We start from the raw sequence: 18,484 nt of genomic DNA, 5'->3' as shown, positions 1-18,484 counted from the left end.
CATTTGACTTGGGTTCCATTTGCCCTGAATGCACTTCCCTGCCAGGTGAGCTCCCCATGCATAGTCTGATTCATCTGTTGTTAGGGTTTGGGCGGCAGGGGGTGATGTGAAAGGTAGTCCCTTGTTTTGATGGCAGGCCTCTGCCCACCAAAAGAACTCTAGGCATAGGCAAGGTATGATAGGAATCATTGTTTCCAGGCTGTAAGAATGTTGACTCCATAGGCTTTTTAGACACCACTGTAGTTTCCTCATATGCAGTCTTGCATATGGAATTAGAAGAATGCAGGAGGCCATGAACCCCAAGGCTTCCAATATTTGTCTTCAGATAGCATGGTTTTTGTGGCCACATGTTTGAAGTAGGTTGTCAAATGAGTTTGCTTTTCTGGCATGAGGTAAGCCATCTGGGAAGTTGTATTCAAGCTTGGTCCCAGGAATGTAATTTGTTGACAGGGTACCAGTTGTGATTTCTTTTCGTTTATGGTGTAATCCAGACAAGTTAGAACCCATTTTAAAACGCCAGATGATTCAAAAATATGTCCTGGCTTTCTGCCTGAATTAGACAATTGTCCAGATATGGGTATATTTGAATACTTCTTTACCTGCAAAATACAATCACTGGTGCTAGGCACTTTGTGAATACCCTGGGCGCAGTAGATAAGCCAAAGGCCAGTGCAGAGAACTGATAGTGCGTGGAGCCTGCTTTGAAGCATAGGTATTTTCTGCAAGATTCCCTGATTGGCATGTGAAGGTATGCTTCTTTTAGATCTAGTGTTGCCAACCAGGCGTTTTTGCCTAGCATAGGAAGTAATTGGTGAAGAGTCAGCATCTTGAATTCTGGAATCTCCAGAAAGGTGTTTAGAGTAGACAGGTCCAGGATAGGACGCCAAGAATGGTCTTTTCTGGGTACCAGGAAAGGTCTCGAGTAGAAGCCTTGTCCCTTTTCCTCTTCTGGTACCAGTTGAATAGCCCCCATGCTTAAGAGAGAAAGTACTTGTTTTTCGGCCTCTGCCCACTGATTTGGGGATAGGTCCAGCCACCCGCTTGGAGTTGGCAACATGTGGAAGTGTAATCTGTATCCCTGGGACACTATATTTAAAACCCATTTGTCCTGGGTAATGATTTCCCAATTCTTTGCATGAAGAGCAATCTTTTCCCTCAAAGGGGCAGTCAGTTGATAAGTGCTTGGAAATTTTAAAAGGAAGTCTTGAGACAGTTTACCATGGGGGAGTCTTATTATTCCCAGATTTGGAAGTGGAGGCCCCTCACTGCTTAGTTCTGTGTGTCCCCTGGGACTGAAACCTGGGGTTTTTGCTGTGTCTGGGTTTGGCTTGAGAAGACCTGAAAGGGGCTGGAAAGGACCCATTCTTAAAAGACCAGTGTCTGCTAAATCTAGGAGGCTGAACTTGTACAAAATCTTTAACAGTTTGCATAGATTTAGCTTTATCTTCCATCTTTTTAAGAACTTCTTCAGCCTTGTTGCCAAACAGGCAGTCCTGATTTAAAGGAGCATCCAACAATTTAGCTTTGACATGGTCAGGCAAAAATTGCTCCTTAAGCCAAGCATGCCTTCTAAGCACAGACCCAGTAACAGCAGCCCTGCAAGAGGCCTCTAAAGAATCAAAACCACATTGTAAAGTATGTTTTCCAACTTGTTCAGCAGAATGCATTAAATCCTGTTAGTCTTTATTTTCCACACAGTCAGGAATCAACATCATTTTCTGTTTAAATAGTCCAATAACATGTTGCTGATATTTTAACATATGAAATTGCAGTTTAAAGCTCTAATTGCCAAGGTTGCTGAAGTATAAACCTTTTTACCCAATCTATCCAGCACCCTGGAGTCTCTATCAGAAGGGGTAGGATTTTTAGCAGTAGGAGCCTTAATGCCCTTGGGCCCCTGTGAAATAGTCTCTGGATCTGCAATAGGATTTTTGAAAAGGAACTTATGGGACTCGGGGACCCTGTAGAATCTGTCAGGTTTACTGCGAGTAGGAGTCAGGGAATCAGGGGCCAAACTGGATTCCGAGAAAGCATCATCAGCAATGTCTAGTACAGGAGGAATAGCCAAAGGCCTATGCAAAGGTAGGAGAAGGAAATCCCTAAGCCTCTTTTTTGAATCAGAAAATTCCTGGCTTTCCCAGTGAAAATGCTCCCTCAGAGTATGTAAGGTTTCCCCAAAAGAAAATTCTTCAGGAGGGGAAGCAGAGGGAATAGAGTCCTCTGCATCACAATCCTCATAAGTAGGTAAGGACAAATCCAGGTCATCAGAAGAATCCGAAAAAACAGAATCCTGATCAGAAGATTCATAATCCAGCTCAGGCCTAGGCCTCTTAGAGGGGGGGAGGGGTTGACTACCCCTGATTAGACTTATTAGATCTTTAGCCATTTTTATCATTTTTTGTTTAGGAATAGAGGCCTGAGCATGTGGCCTGGGCGTTGGCTTTTTAGACATGGATCGAGATTTAGGCCTTATTAATGAAGGAGGCGTAAATTTAATATGCAAGTCCGTAGGCCTGAATACACCCTCAAAAGCTGGTGCTTGCACAGCGGCTCCGGACCTATCCAAGGTAGAGACATCCACGGGTTCCATAGTTGAAGTATCTCGCAGCATACCGGACTCCGAATGGGTCTCAGTAGAGGCCTACGAATCAGAAGTAGTGGGTATCAGGGGCTGCAAAAGCGCCTTACTGAGTACCGGCGATCTGACGACTGGCTTAGGAGAAGTGTCGTCTGCAGTTTTGGACCTTGGCAGCCTGTCTCTGTCTTTATCTTTGCATTTTTTTGGAATTTCGGTAGTCGGATGGCTAACCGATGACATTTCTGGATAATTAAACCGAGAACTGAAATATTTAGAGGCAAAAGTATACAGACGATGGAGAGTGCCCTGATTAAATAAAGCACAAAACCGACAACAAGGTACGTCGTGGTCAGGACCTAGGCAAGGAATACAGTACGAATGAAAATCTTTATGAGGTTTTTGCTTTCCACAAGTAATGCAATTATTATTTTTTACTGACATTGGGAAGGAGCAAGAAAAAGTTTCCCCAACGGGGTACTTAGCTTTTAGTTGAAGACTTCGGTTCTGAAACTCGAAAACGAAAATTTCAGGAGTTGGCCGACCGACACTTGCAAACTGCTTCTGCTTCGGGCGCCGCACGGCAAGAAAGACTGATGTAATGGCGTAGGCTGCATGTTTTATACCCCTGATGACCTGATGTCATGGAAGAAGGGACAGCAACCAGCGCAGGATCCAAGACTTTGTTAATCAGGCCGACTTAGGGCAACCTGCAAGCAGATTACCCAAATGTAATGACTGCAACAGTGAAACACGAAGAACATCAAAGTACAGTTTGTACAGTAAGGTTGACACACAAAAATACAGGCTCAGACAATAAGAGTGACACACAAAAGTACAGACTCAGAGAATAAGAGTAACACTTTAAAGGTTTGGACATGTGAAAAAGCAGGAGTATAGCATTTCATCAAGAGAAAAAGAAGTGAAGTTATATTTTGTATGAATATATTGTTATACTTTTACGGTTGTATTGGTTAATGTATTCCAAGTTAATTACAGTACAGGGCGTAGAACTTGCATTTATTACTTTTGTGCAACTATATTCTTCTAAGTGTACTTTATATATTTTCTATATGGCTACCATTTAATTTTCTATTTGTGTGAAACTTAGGTAGGATGGGAGCAGGAGCATAGCCACTGAGATGCAAGATGCGAGTGTAATGAGGTTTTGAATGAGGAAAGGCAGGAGATAGTGCGGATGGAAGAAGGAAGAGAGTTCCAGAGGCGTGATAGGGAGAAGGATAGCAGGTGGTTCCCAGCTGGATGTGAGGGTTTATGAAGTTTAATTAGGTTTTGGGAATTGGATCTCAAGTGTCGATTCGGTATGTACATTTCAAAGGTATTAGCTAGGGAGGGGCAGAGATATGGTTTATGGATGAATTCATGGGCTTGGATAAGTTGGGTGTAAGTGAGGAAATTGGATAGCTCTAGCCAGCTTAGTTGATGAAGAGAATTACAGTGGTGGGAAGAGGATTTGTGACCGGGAGCAAACTTGGATATTTTGTTATAGCAAGTTTCAAGTTTTATTTTAAGGGAGGATTGTAGATTGGTAAAGATAGTTGCCCCATACAACAGGGATGGGATAAGGTATGTGTTTGCTAGTGTGATTCTAGTAGATGGAGAGATGAAACGGCTATGACGGTAAAGTATACCTAGTTTTTATGGGTTTATTTGATGTTGACTAGTAGATGCTTGTCAAATTTTAACTGGTCATCAATGACTATTCCTAATAATTTTGAGTTGGAGACAATTTCAAGGGGAGTATTGTTTTTGTTGGTAATAATGAATGACAAGTTTGTCAAGAGGAGAGTTTTTGGTGGGGCTGAAAAGCATCAGTTTAGTTTTGGAAGCATTTAGAGCCAGACGGTTTTCAAGCATCCATTGCTCAGTTGCACAGAATGCGGCTTGAGTGAGATGTGTGAGATCTGTGAGGGAGGGGGAGGAAGAGATTATAGTAGAGTCATCCTCATACTGAATAAGGGTGAAATTAGGGATGGCTTGATAGAAATCATTAGTGAATATGTTGTATAATAGGGGGCCAAGAATGGAACCTTGGGGGATGCCTGTAGGTGTATTGAGGAAGGGTGAGGAGGCCTTATTCCACTTTACTGCTTGTTGTCTATTTGTGAGGTAGCTTGAGAACCACTGGATGGTGGAAAGGGATAGGTTTAGTTTAGTGAGTTTGGTAAGGAGTAGGGTATGGGAAATAGTATAAAATGCCTTGGAGAGGTTGAGGAGTAGAAAGGATACGAAGTGACCGGAGTCACGGGCTTTATTGATTGTTTCAAGGAAGGAGAGGAGGGCTGTGGCCTGGTCAAACACCATGTTATGTGGGGGTTAGAAGTTTGTTATTGGTAAGACAGGGTAGAAGTTGTTTGTGTACACACTTTTCAAGTAACTTAGAAATAGGGGCAGGATAGCGATTGGCCGAAAGTTTTGAATGTCATTATTGTTACCACCCTTTATGGAGAGGTTTAATGAAAGCATTCCTCTAGAGTTGGGGGACATGATTCTCTGAGACGGAACGATTAATAAGTATGCTAATAGGGAGAGCAATTGCTTCAGAAGCTGCTTTTAAAACGTAGGAGGGGATTTCATCGGGGGCATTTGAGCCTGGTTTTATTTTAAGGAGAAGTTTTTTGATGGTACAAATAGAAATGGGGTTTATAGTAAAAGGTGGGGGCTGTGGAGTTGAGGTGTTTAGGAAGGGAGAGGTGGGCTGGGAATGAGTTGCTGAGTTATTGGTGAAGGTTAATGTAAGTTTACTGATGGTATTTATGAAAAAGAAGTTAAATTAGTTTGTTAAGTCCATGTCGGATGCATTTAGGTTAGGACATGGATTTTCAGTTTTACCTAGGTTGAGGAGAGATGAGATTCCTTTCAAGAAAAGTTTGGGATTGGTACTGTGGTTAGTTTGGAGGGTGGTAAATTATGATCTGTGATCAGTAATAATTACTGGGATCTGAACTGCATTATTTTTACTTCTGATGTATGGACAGCTCAGAAATGATATGTTCTGTATTCCCCAATCTAAGCAGTAGTCATAGAGCTACCATAAATGGAAACCAAGCATAATGCACCATGCTACAGTGTGAAAATTCAACTACATAAGGAAACTTACCAAAAGAGCAGATGTTCAAATGATCACTGCTGAAATAGCCCTAAGCTATACAGGTCATATCCTGCTGCAGATATGACAGCTGGCCAGCTTCCAAAGCTTTTGGGCACCTTCTACATGCCCAAACTGTTAGATCAAGCTGCGCTGACTAAAAGGCAGGTTTGGGCACCAATCCCTTCAGAGCTTTCATGCCAATAGAGAGAGGGAGGCTAAAGCCCTGAGGAGGACAATACTAAGAAAATAATAATAAAAAATATCCACACACTGGCATAAAAAACACAGAAAAATAAGGGGGGAGGGGAGGAATGGAGCAGCTGCTGCAGCGGTGATCATTCACACATCTATTGTTATGGTCAGCTTACTTACACAACTGCATTATATTCTTCATATGGATCATTGCTGCAGTAGCAAAGGCTACATGGACATATTACCACAGCTTAAAATGACAGAAGGAAGAGGGCCCATGAGCCCCTGGGAAATGGTCCTGGCAAAGCCTTTTCTCGACATGGAGAAGGAATTTAGTTTACAGTGCTTCATGAAAGTTACACAGAGGACCAATTTGCTGCTTCAAGAATACTTCTAGAATCCAACCACTTCCAAAAAGCCACATGTGAATCAAAGGCCCTGGTAAAATAAGCCCTGACCCTGCCTGTAACAGTTTTGCTATGGAGGGTGTAACAAAAGGTTATAACATGAGACAAATATTTGCATACTCTGCTTTGACACTGGTTGTCTTTTTGTTTTTTTTTTTTGTTCTTAACTTCACAAGAAAAGAACAAAAGACCAGGGATCCTGCAAATATTTGTTCTGTCAAGGTATTACCCTGGTTACCTGTGGATATCCAAAATATGAAGTATCCTTTCACCCTCATATTAGGTTCTAGAAGAAAGACAAGGAGGTGGATAGCTTGACTTAAGGTGAACTCAGACACCACTTAGGTATAAATAAAGAGTTAGTTCTTAAGAAAACCCTAATAATGAGATAAGGTTGACCCACCATAAGAACTTGCAACTGAGATAATCTTGTTGAAGAAGGGAAGAACAATTAGTAAATCTGTTTTCTATGTCAATAAAGTACAGCTGTGTACACTTACCATAAAATGTAGATGTTCAAGTGTATTCACTGCTGCAGTCATCACATTTAGGTTATCTGCCTGCAGGTAGCCCTCAGCCAGCCTGAATACCAGAGTCTTGGGATTTCTGTGTAGGATGCTGTCGCTTCTTCCATGACGTCAGGTTGTCAGAGGTATAAAACATACAGCTAAAGCCATTACATCAGTTTTTCCTTGCCCCCAGATGCCAGGTGCCCCCAAAATAGGAAGCAATTACATGCTATGTAATACCCCCAGCAAAAAACAAATACCAATGATATAAGATATGCCAGACAAAAAGGACAGGAAAGAAATCAAGAGAAGTCAGGGGGCTGGAGGGAGGGTAACCAGGACTACAAAAGTGAATACACTCAAACATCTACATTTATGGTAAGTGTACACAACTGTACTATGTTCATCGTGTTTCACTGTTGCAGTCATCACATTTGGGTTGATTCCCAAAGCTAAGGAAGGGTGGAGGTAGTTATGAAGCATTAGGGCTGGCAATCACGCCCTGTAAGACTGCTGTGGCAAATCCAGCTCTGGATTTAGAAAATATAGGCAAGTGGTAGTGCTTGATGAAAGTGTGTACAGAGCTCCAGGTTGCAGCTTTCAGGATGTCCCTGGTAGGGACTCCCCTCAGAAATGCTGTAGAGGTAGATGTAGTCCTAGCGGAATGAGGTCTGATCCCCTATGAGGTGGGTTTCCCATGGTGCTTGTAGCAGAAATGGATGCAGTGTGCTATCCATTTAGAAATGGTTTGCTTTGAAATGGCCTTGCCCTCTGCCCCTGTAGCAAAGCTGACTAACAGCTGGTCAGATTTTCTGAGAGGTTTAGTCCTGTCAATATAGAACCTAAGCTGCCTGTGCACATCCAGGGAATGCAGGCTCCTTTCCCCTGTATTCTGAGGATTAGGAAAAAAGGTTGGCAAATGAATGGACTGGTTTAAAGCCACACTAGACACCACCTTGGGCATAATGGATGGGTTAGTCCTGAGGGAAACCCTGTCTGCATGGAAGATAATGATGGGTTCCACTGCCATAAGGGCCTGCAATTTAGACACACTTCTTGCTGAAGTGATGGCTAGACGTAAAGCTGTTTTCCATGAGAGGAATTTTAACTCTGCTGTGGCCACAGGTTTAAAGGGCGGAGATGTGAGCTTTTCTAATACAAAGTAAAGGTCCCAGGCTGGAGTAGGAGCTTTCCTGGGGGATCTTAAATATTTGGCTCCTCTCAGGAACTGTTTTACCAGAGGATGAGAGAAGAGGGGTGGCTCAGTATTATAATGAACCGAGATGGCAGAGGCATGGATCTTAATTGAAGAGAAGGATAGGCCTTTGTGGAGCATTTCTGTTAAGTAATCTAATATATGAGGTAAGCTGGGCACAGTTGGGCCCATTCCATGAGACTGGCTCCAGGAACAGTATCTTTTCCATTTTTCCGAATAGGGTTTTCTAGTACTAGGCCTCCTTGCCTCAAGAATGACATCCAGCACCTGCTTACTGAGGTTTGCTGGTGTTGAATTCAGGGGATTAGCCAGGCTGCAAGGTTCAGGGTCTGTAGCTGAGGGTGCAGAATCTGGCCTGCCTGCTGGGACAGCAAGGAAGGAGTCTGAAGCAGGTGCCAAGGTTGTAGCACTGTCATACTGCACAAAAGAGGGTACCAGTGCTGGCGTGGCCAGTCTGGCACACTCAGGATTATCCTTGGCTTGTCCTGTTTGATTTTTAGTAGAACCTTAGAGAGGAGTGGCAGAGGGTGAAAGGCACAGACTGAAAGACTTTCCCAGGTGAAGGACAGGGCATCCACTTTCCAAGCTTGGCTGTGGGGAGTTCTGGTGCAATATTTGCTCAATTGATAGTTCTGAGGGGAAGCAAAAAGATCCAGTTCTGATGCCCACCACCTGTTCCTCAAAAGCTTGAATATTTTGGGTTCCAGTTTCCACTCGTGTGGATCCATGAGATTTCTGCTTAAGTCGTCTGCCAGTGAATTTAGTTTGCCTGGCAGGAACTGAGCTTGTAAGTGCACTTGGTTGCTCAAGGCTGTGTTCCACAGAGCCGTGGCTAGTCTGCAGAGTGGGTAGGAATGGGTTCCCCCCTGCTTGTTTATGTACCACATAATTGTGGTGTTGTCTGTCTTTACCAATAGCTGTCCTGGAAGAATAAGACCCTTGAAGGCTGTCAAGAGCATTCTGCACAGCTAACATTTCTTTTTGACTGATATGCAGGTGCATTTGCTTTGGGTTCCATTTGCCCTGAATGCACTGCCCTGTCATGTAACCCCCCCATGCATAGTCTGATGCTTCGGTTGTTAGGGTTTGAGTGGCAGGGGGTAGAATGAAAGGGAGTCCCTTGTTGTGGTTGCAGGCCTCTGCCCACCAAAGGAACTCTGTCCTTAGGCAAGGAATGATAGGAATCGTTGTTTCCAGGTCCTGAGAATGTTGGCACCAGAGACTTTTTAGGTACCACTGAAGTTTCCTCATATGCAGTCTTGCATATGGAATTAGTAGAATGCAAGAGGCCATGAACCCTAGGGCTTGCAGTATTTTTCTTGCAGATAGCCGGGTTTTGGTGGCCAGTAGTTTGAAATAGTTTGTCAAATAAATTTGTTCCTCTGGAGTGAGGAATGCCATATGGGAAGTTGTTTTCAAGCTTGCTCCCAGGAATACAATCTGTTGGCTGGGTACCAGTTGTGATTTCTTTTCATTGATGGTGTACCCTAGTGAAGTGAAAAGTCTCTTTACAAAAGCCAGGCGCTGAAGTAGCAACTCCCGACTGTCCGCCTGAATCAGGCAATTGTCCAAATATGGGTAAATTTGAAATCCTCCCTGCCTGCAATATGCAATGGCTGGAGCTAGGCACTTTGTGAATACCCTGGGCACAGTAGATAAGCCAAAGGGAAGTGCAGAGAACTGACAGTGCATAGAACCTGCTCTGAAGAGTAGTATTTTCTGCAAGATTCTCTTATGGGAATGTGCAGATAAGCTTCTTTTAAATCTAGGGTTGCTAGCCAGGAGTCCTTGGCTAGCATAGGAAGCAGCTGCTGGAGAGTTAACATTTTGAATTTTGGAACCACCAAAAAAGGTGTTGAGAATAGAGAGATCCAGTATAGGACGCCAAGAGTTTTCTTTTCTGGGGACCAGAAACAGTCCTGAGTAAAAACCTTGTCCCCTTTGTTCTGCTGGGACAGGCTGAATAGCCTTGATACTGAGAAAAGAAAGTACTTGCTTTTGGGCCTCTGCCCACTGGATTGGTGGTAGGTCTAGCCATCCGCTTATCGATGGGAGTGAGTGGAATTGGAATCTATATCCCTGGGAAACAATGTTTAAGACCCATTTGTCTTGGGTAATGTATTGCCAATTTTTGGCATGCAGTGCAAGCTTTCCTCCTAAAGGTGCAAGTAACTTGGGTAAGGCTTGGAAGAGTTAAGGATGTCATTGTGCAATTTTACAAAAGGATGGAGACTTACTACTCCCTGTTTTGGGCATGGGAGCACTCCATTGCTTAGATCTGTGCATAGCCTGAGACCGAAGTTTTGGTGGTCTGCTACCCCTGGGTTTGGACTGAGAAGGCCTGGAAGGGACTGGAAAAGACTAGTTTTTTTGAAGGCCATTGCCTAATGAATCTAGGTAGCTGTACTTGTAAGAAATCCTTAACAGTTTGCATAGATGTAGCTTTCTCCTCCATTCTTTTGAGGACTTTTTCTGCTTTATTACCAAACAGATGCTCTTGATTTAATGGTGCATCCAGTAATTTTGCTTTGACATGATCTGGCATGTCTTCTAAGAACAGACCCAGTGACAGCAGCCCTGCAAGATCCTTCTAAAGCATCAAACCCACATTGCAAAGTGTGTTTACCAACTTGGTTAGCAGAATCTATTAACTCTTGTAAATCTTTGTGTTCTGCACAATCAGGAATCAACAACATTTTTTGATTAATTAGCTCCATAATATGCTGCTGATACTTTAACATATGAAACTGGCAATTTAAAGCCCTAATGGCAAGCGTAGCAGAAGTCTATACCTTTTTTCCCCATCTGTCTAATGCCCTGGAATCCCTGTCCGAAGGGATAGGATTTCTGGCAGTTGTAGCCTTAATGCCTTTAGGTCCCTGGGAAATGGTCTGTGGATCTGCAGTAGGATTCCTAAAAAGGAATTTGTGGGAGTCAGGTACTCTATAGTACCTGTCAGGTTTCCTGGGAGCTGGAGGCAAGGTATCAGGGGTAAGGCTGGATTCCAGGAAGACATCATCTACAATTTCCAAAACAGGAGGGATAGCTAGAGGCCTGTGCTGAGGCAAGCTTAAAAATTCCCCGAATCTTTTTTTGGACTGGGAGTAGTCCTGGCTCTCCCAGTGGAAATGTTCTCTAAGGGTGTGCAGGGTTTCACCAAAGGAAAAATTCTCTGTAGGGGAAGCAGAGGGAATGGAATCCTCTGCATCAGAATCCTCATAGGTAGACAAGGGTATATCTTGGAAATCAAAAGGATAAGAGTAATCAGATTCCTGATCAGAAGAATCAGAAGGAAAATCAGTTCTGGGTCTTTTTGAGGGGGAAGGCTGACTTCCCCTAATTAAAGTAATGATGTCCTCAGCCATTCTAATCATTTGTTTTTCTGGCATGTGGGCCTTAGAATGCGCTTTGGTCATCGGTGCTCTAAGCGTAGTGCGAAATTTAGGTCTGAGAAATTCAGTATTTTTGGTTTGAAAGGAAGTAGTCGGTTTAATATGAAGATCGGTAGGCCTGGAAAACACCCTCAGAAGCAGTTGCCTGCACAGCGGCTCCAGACCCCTCTAGGTTAGAGACATCTGCAGGTTCCATAGTTGAAGAAGCATCTCACGGCATACTGGACTCCGAATAGGTCTCAGCAGAGGCCTGTGAATCTGTAGAAGCGGGTATCAGGGGCTGCGAAAGTGCCTCACTGAGTACCGGTGGACTGATGACTAGCTTAACGGTAGTGTCGTTGGTAGCCTTGGACCTATGCGGTCTGTCTCTGTCTTTATCCTTTTCTTTTTTTGGAAGATCGGTAGTCGAATGGCTTACCGAAGACATAACGGAGTACGGAGATCAAGAGTGAAATAATTTAGCTACAAAAATAGCCCAACGACGAATAGTTCGGGCATTGAACAAGGCACAAAACTGACAGCAAGGGACGTCGTGGTCTGGGCCTAAACAGGTGACGCAGTAAGAATGAAAATTTCTGAGAGATACTTACTTTCCACAGGCAAGACAATTACTAATTTTTTCTGACATCGGTTAGAGCAAGACAAAAGGATCCCCAATGAGGTACTTATCTTTTAGAAGACTTCAACTCGAAAAATGGAAATTTCAGAAGTCAGACAACCTGCTTCTGCTTCAGGCACCGCATGGCAAGAAAGACTGATGTAATGGCGTCAGCTGCATGTTTTATACCCCTGACGGCCTGACGTCATGGAAGACATGACAGCCTCTAACTCAGAAATCCCAAGTAGCAGAAATCCCTGGTATTCAGGTGGCTGAGGGCTACCTGCAGGCAGATAACCCAAATGTGATGACTGCAACAGTGAAATATGAAGAACATCCTCAACACAGCCTGACAAGCTGCTTCAAATGGAGCAACAGTTAGCTATCCTAACCCAAAATAAAGAACTCAACGAGCCAACTTATTTCTAGGAGTGTTAATATGCAACACCCATTTAAAAAAATTTTCAAATGAAATTGCACTGAAAGAGGGGATCCATGGACAAACATGCTCAAATGGCCAAAAAATGAACATTGACTGAGGAAAGACAGGCCTTAAAATAGTAACTCACAAGAATAATGGATAACAAGAGAAACACTAACCCAATCTGGTGCAGGCTCTTTTCTTGGCACCAAGAAGAAAACATTTTTCTCTTTACAAATATATGATTTTTCTAGTAGCAGGATTTGTTGCCTCCTTTAATACCTGTTGAATGTCCTCATTAAAAGGTGCCTGAAAAGCATTAAGATTCTATCATCCTGTCAGTGAGACATATTTGTTAGGGTGAATATGTATACTCTTGTGTGATTATATCCAGTCTGTGAGGAGACTGCAGTAATCATCAGTGTGAGTATAGGAGGTACTGACAGCCATGCCAGGAAAAGTAGGGCAGTGGATGTGTAACATATGCCAGTACAGCTAGCTGGAATTTTGTAAATAATTGTATGTGATTTGTATATCAATCTGATTTGTACAGATGCTTGTGCTAAAAATGCATTTGTGAGGTTTGCTTGTGTTAAAAAGTAACAGTGCGCCCTCCTGGAAGGAAAATAAATGTACATGTATTATTGCAACTGAATTAAATGTATACACTGTGAGAGAAGAGGTTAATCCACCTGACTTTGGAAAAGTATTCTTGAAATTTAATTACTTTATGGGTTAAGCCATAAAGATGTTATCCCACAGTTTTGACGGGAGCAAGAGATGCAATATCTGTACTAGTTAATAAGTTGTAGCTCCTGTATGAAGAGGTGGAATGGTTTTAGGACTTTCAGTGGCTGCACCACATCTGGGCAGTGCTCTGTGTGTACTGTAGCACATAGGGGCTAAACCCTGGTAGGTTGTAGTGATGGGAGATAGTGTGGGAAACAGAGTCAGATGACCAAATGTATGTGATGTCATTCTGTACAGAAATAATGTTTTAATATTAGAGAAGAGGGAAGTCTCAGCAGCATTCTTCTGTATTCTGTCTTGGATCTGAGAATAAGGGCCATTCACCCATCTTGCCTTGCTCTATTCAGTAAGTAGAAACAGTAATTATTTTAGTAAATCAGGAAAGTACAGTTGTGTACACTTACCATAAATGTAGATGTTCGAGTGTAGTCACTGTTGCAGTCATAACATTTGGGTAATCTGCTGGCAGGTTGCCCTCAGTCGGCCTGAATAACAAAGTCTTGGGTCCTGTGTTGGTTGCTGTCTCCTCTTCCATGACGTCAGGGGTATAAAACATGCAGCCGACGCCATTTTATTCAGTTTTTCTTGCACCAGATGTCAGGTGCCCCCCAAATGGGGAGCAAAAATATATTTATAAATAAACAGTAAATATATAAATGCACTTTTAGAAACAAACTTTACCGTCAACTAAAAGCAAATACACCACAAAGGCTTTTGAGTATAGTGAAGGAAAGAAAAGGCATAGAATGGGGGATGCCGGCTGGGTAACCCAGACTGCAACAGTGAATACACTCAAACATCTACATTTATGGTAGGTGTGCAAAATGACATCCATCACAGATTTACTGAGAGGTGTTGTTTGAATAATTAGTAAGCGTTCTTCGTGTTTCACTGTTGCAGCCATTACATTTAGGTAGAATCCCAAAGCTATGGATGGGAGGATGGAACTAAACAGCATTAAGAGCGGCTATAAGGCCCTGTAGGACTGCAGTGGCAAAGCCTGCCCTGGATTTGGAGAAGACAGGTAAATGATAATGCTTTGTGAAGGTATGAACAGAGCTCCAAGTAGCAGCTTCTAGAATGTCTTTGGTTGGGACTCCACTGAGAAAAGCTGCTGAAGTAGAGGCAGCCCTGGTGGAATGTGATCTGATCCCCTTGGGCACAGGTTTACCATGGTGCAAATGGCAGAAACTAATGCAGTGGCTTATCCATTTAGATATAGTCTGCTTTGATATAGCCTTCCCCTCTGATCCTGCAGCAAATGCTACCAGTAGTTGCTCTGACTTTCTTAGAGATCTGGTCCTGTTTAAGTAGAATCTTAGTTGTCTGTGTACATCCAATGAATGCAGAATCTGCTCCCCCTTGTTCTGCGGATTTGGGTAAAATGTTGGCAGGTGAATGGTCTGGTTAAGAGCCACACTGGATACCACCTTAGGCATAAAAGAAGGATTGGTCCTGAGGGACACCCTGTCCGGCTAAAATATAATGAAAGGCTCCACTGCCATGAGAGCCTGTAGTTCTAAAACCCTTCTTGCTGAAGTGACTACCAAAAGAAAAGCTGTTTTCCAAGACAGAAATTTTACATCCGCAGTAGCTGCTGGTTCAAAAGGAGGCAGGGTGAGTTTTTCCAGCACAAAACTGAGGTCCCATGCAGGAGTTGGTGCTCTTCTGGGAGGCCTTAAATTGTTGGCCCCTCTAAGATACTGTTTAAGCAGTGGCTGAGAAAAGAGGGGAGGCTCTGTGTTGTAATGAGCCGAGATGGCAGAGGCATGGATTTTTACTGAAGAAAAAGATAAGCCCTTGTCAAGCATCTCAGTCAAATATTGTAAAATCTGAAGAATATTGGGCTTTGCTGTGTCTATTCCTTGTGCTTGGTTCCAGTATAAGATTTTCTAGTACTAGGCCTTCGGGCTTCCAAAATGACATCCATCACAGATTTACTAAGAGGTGTTGTTTGAATAATTAGCTGATTAGCCATGCTGCAAGATTCAAAGTTTGGAGTTGAGTGTGCAGAATTTGATAGTTCTGCTGAGACAGTAGATGAGGTATTTGAGGCAAGTACCATGGAGGAAGGTGTGACATATTCCTTAGAAGTGGGTACCAGTGCTGGTGAGGCCAGTCTGGAGCAATTAGGATAATTTTTGTTTTTTCCTGTCTGAATTTTAGTAAGACCTTGGAGAGTAGAGGCAGAGGGGGAAAGGCATAGACTGATAGGTTTTTCCAGCTGAAGGTTAGAGCATCCACTTTCCATGCTTTTTTGTGATGAGTTCTTGTGCAGAATTTGTCCAACTGATAATTTTGGGGAGAGGCAAATAGATCGATGTCTGGGCTCCCCCACTTCTGTGTTAACATGCTGAAGATTTGTGGATCCAGTTTCCATTCCTGCAGGTCCATAAGATTTCTGCTTAGGTTGTCTGCCAGACTATTTTGCTTTCCTGGCAGGAATTGAGCTTGAAGATGTATTTGGTAAGTCAAGGCTGTGTTCCACAAAGCCATGGCTAGTCTGCAAAGGGGGTAGGAATGTGTACCCCCCCTGCTTGTTTATGTACCACATAACTGTGGTGTTGTCTGTCTTTATCAGTAGTTGTCCTGGATGAAGTAAGTCTTTGAAGGCTGTCGGAGCATTCTGAACAGCTAGCATTTCTTTCTGGTTGATATGCAGATGCATTTGGTTTGGGCTCCATTTGCCCTGAATGCATCTCCCTGCCAGGTGGGCACCCCAAGCAAAGTCTGTTGCGTCTGTAGTTAGGGTTTGGGTGGCAGGGGGTAGAGTGAATGACAGTCCCTTGTTTTGGTGACATGTCTCTACCCATCAAAGAAACTCCCGTTGTAGGCAGGGAATGAAAGGAATCATTGTTTCCAGGCTGTGACACTGTTGACTCCATAAACTTTTTAGGTACCATTGAAGTTTCGTCATATGCAGTCTCATATATGGAATTAGTAGAATGCAGGATTCCATGAACCCCAAAGTCTGCAGAATTTGTCTTGCAGATAACTGGGTTTTTGTTGCCATTTGTTTGAAGTATGTTGTCAGTTGCCTATGTTTGTCTGGCGTGAGGTAAGCCATCTGGGAAGTTGAATTCAAGCTTGCACCCAGGAATGTAATTATTTGAGATGGTACCAGTTGTGATTTCTTTTTGTTTATGATGTACCCTAGGCATGCTAGAAGCCTTTTTACAAACTCCAGATGTTGAAGTGTGTCCTTGTCCGCTGCTTGAATGAGACAATCGTCCAGATAAGGATAAATTTGAATGCTTCTTTTTCTGCAGAATGCAATTACTGGTGCCAGGCACTTTGTAAAGACCCTGGGCGCAGTAGATAAGCCAAAGGGCAGTGCAGAGAATTGGTAATGCAAAAAACCTGCTTTGAAGGGGAGGTATCTTCTGCATGATTCCCTTATTGGGATATGCAGGTATGCCTCTTTTAAGTCTAGAGTTACTAACCAAGCATTATTGCCTAGCATAGGCAGTAGCTGTTGTAAAGTCAGCATTTTGAATTTTGGAATGTCCAGGAACGTGTTCAGAATCGATAAGTCTAGTATTGGACGCCATAAATTGTCTTTTCTAGGTACCAGGAAAAGTCTTGAATAAAAACCTTGTCCTTTTTCCTTTTCTGGTACCGGTTGAATAGCCCTTATATCCATGAGGGACATGACTTGTTTCTGGGCCTCTGCCCACTGGTTTGGTGGCAGATCCGGCCATCCGTTTGGAATTGGCAAAGTATGGAAATGCAATCTGTACCCCTGGGATACTATGTTTAACACCCACTTGTCCTGGGTAAATAACTGCCAATTTTGAGCATGAATTGCTAGTTTCCCCCCAAGAGGGCTGCCAAAAGATAAGTGCTTGGTGATGGTAGAGGAAAGTCATTGAGACTGCTTACTGTAGGGTTGTGCTTTGTTTCCTCCAGATTTGGAGGTGGAGGCACCCCATTGCTTTGACCTGTAAGAACCCTGTGATTGGTATCTGGAGCCTTTTGAGCGCCTGTATTTGCCCTGATTGGCTCTGTTGGACACAGGAAAGGACCAATTTTTAGCAGGCCAGTGCCTACTGAACCTGGGTGGCTGCACTTGCAAGAAATCTTTTACAGTTTGCATAGATTTAGCTTTGTCTTCCATTTTCTTTAAAACCTCTTCTGCCTTATTACCAAACAGAGTATCATGCTGCAAAGGGGCATCCAACAATTTAGCTTTAACATAATCAAGCAGATTTTGCTACTTGAGCCAGGCATGCCTTCTAATCACAGATCCAGTAACGGTGGCCCTTCAAGAGGCCTCCAAGGAATCAAAGCCACATTGCAAATTATGCTTTATAACCTTTTCTGCTGAATGCAATAATTCCTCTAACTCTATTTTCCACACAATCAGAAATCAACATAATTTTCTGTTTCAGTAAGCCCATAACATGCTGTTGATAATTAAGCAAATGAAACTGGCAGTTTAAAGCCCTGATTGCCAAGGTTGCAGACGTATAAACCTTCTTACCCCATTCTATCCAGCGCCCTGGAATCTCTATCAGAAGGGGTTGGATTTTTGGCTGTAGAGGCCTTTACACCCTTGGGACCCTGAAAAATGTCTCAGGATCAGCAGCAATATTTTTGAAAAGAAATTTGTGCTAGTCAAGAACCCTGTAATATCTGTCTGGCTTACTAGGAGCCGGAGGCAGAGAATCACGAGCCATGCTTGATTCCGAGAACACATCATCAACAATGTCTAATACAGGAGGTATTGCCAAAGGCCTATGCTGAGGAAGAAGAAGAAAATCCCTAAGCCTCTTTTTTGATTCAGAGAAGTCCTGACTATCCCTGTGAAAATGTTCCCTTAAAATATGCAAAGTCTCTCCAAAAGAATAATCCTCAGGAGGAGATGCAGATGGGATGGATTCCTCTGCATCAGAATCCTCATAGGGTGGAACAGAAAATTCCTGATCAGAAGAAATGGAAACCTGATCTGAAGATTCATAATCAGTGCTTTGCCTAGGCCTCTTAGCGGGGGGGGGGGGGGGGTTTGGGAACCCTGATCAAGGTAATTAAATCCTCAGCCATTTTGATCATCTATTTTTTTTAGGCATAGGGGCCTGAGCACATGGCTCATGCGTCATTTTTTTAGACACAGAAGTTGTTTTTAGCCCTGTTTTTGTTGCTGGCGTCGGTTTAATATAAAAATGTTGACACCTGAAAACACCCTCAGAAGCCGGTGCCTGCTCAGCGGCTCCAGACCCATCCAAGGGAGAGACATCCGTGAGTTCAATACTCTGAGAATCTTGCAGCATACCGGACTCCGAATGGGTCTCAGTAGAGGCCTGCGACTCAAA

General features: G+C 43.2%; 1 protein-coding gene across 1 annotated transcript in view; it reads right to left on the bottom strand.

Annotated features, from left to right (window-relative positions):
* NSRP1 (nuclear speckle splicing regulatory protein 1) overlaps window positions 1–18,484 on the bottom strand; it is an 884,562-nt gene that overhangs the window by 748,562 nt on the left and 117,516 nt on the right. The gene's annotated exons all lie outside the window — the stretch shown is intronic.

The sequence above is a fragment of the Protopterus annectens genome, chromosome 13.part0, assembly GCF_019279795.1.
Source record: "Protopterus annectens isolate FY-2018-M chromosome 13.part0, PAN1.0, whole genome shotgun sequence".
NCBI classification, from domain to species: Eukaryota; Metazoa; Chordata; order Ceratodontiformes; family Protopteridae; genus Protopterus; species Protopterus annectens.
This window is presented reverse-complemented; position numbering and strand designations above follow the sequence as displayed.